The 913-nt window shown below is 40.2% G+C and overlaps 1 protein-coding gene across 1 annotated transcript in view; it reads right to left on the reverse strand.

Annotated features, from left to right (window-relative positions):
- Nucleotides 1–430: 430 nt before the first annotated feature.
- Nucleotides 431–913, reverse strand: part of rin3 (Ras and Rab interactor 3) — a 32,838-nt gene continuing 32,355 nt past the window's right edge. Inside the window, 1 exon segment of the mRNA XM_080413468.1 lies at nt 431–913. This exon segment is cut by the window's right edge and continues 2,124 nt beyond it. The gene's annotated coding sequence lies outside the window, so the exon portion shown is untranslated.

Below are 913 nucleotides of genomic sequence, written 5' to 3' on the forward strand. Positions count from 1 at the left end.
TCTGGCAACAAAAATAAATAAAACAGCAGCTTTGTGGGGAAAGCTTTGTGTAGAGAATAAACTAACCCCTAGTGGTTGAAATCTGAAGATCAGAGCACTACGTCACGCGAAGTTTGGCCAATCAAAAAGAGGGACAGGGAGGAAAAGAGGGACAGACTGGGAGGAAAAGAGACAGACCGGGAGGAGAAGAGGAGGAAAAGAGACAGACTGGGAGGAAAAGAGGAGGAAAAGAGGGACAGACCGACAAACCCTCATGTAGGCCGACCCCCTGGGTCTGGCAAACAGCAGCTTTGTGGGCAAAGCTTTGAGTAGAGAATAAACTAAATAAACCAGCAGCTTTGTGGGCAAAGCTTTGTGTAGAGAATAAACTAAATAAACCCTCCATTAGGTGTGTTTATCCAGTATTGTAAAATGGGACTCAACCAATCCGTTGTAGAAAGTGTGATTTACTGTAAACCAGTTACAGTTACATGAAAAACACCAGTTATACAAACATGATCATAATAATGATAATATGTGCATATTTATACAGATCATATACTTTATATCAGTGGTTCTCAAAGTGAAAGGGATTCCAATGTACAAGCTCACAGCACGTTGTCATGTGACGTCTTGTGATCTCGTAGATCAACTATTGTCTATAATCGTTCTAAAAATCATTGTCAAGAAACATTTTAACAACACGTTTGAGAACCACTGATTTACATTCTATGACCCTCTCCAACACATCATACTATGACATCATACTGTTACATCATACTATGACATCATACTGTTACATCATACTATGACGTCATACTGTTACATCATACTGTGACATCATACTATCAAGCAGATAAAAACGTCGCACGTGAACGTGTGAGCGCCAAGTTCAGCCTCGTCACACAGCTGTAAAAAATGTAAAACCCAGCTG

The sequence above is a fragment of the Gymnoscopelus braueri genome (genome assembly GCF_963280865.1).
Source record: "Gymnoscopelus braueri genome assembly, chromosome: 19".
Taxonomy (NCBI): Eukaryota; Metazoa; Chordata; class Actinopteri; order Myctophiformes; family Myctophidae; genus Gymnoscopelus; species Gymnoscopelus braueri.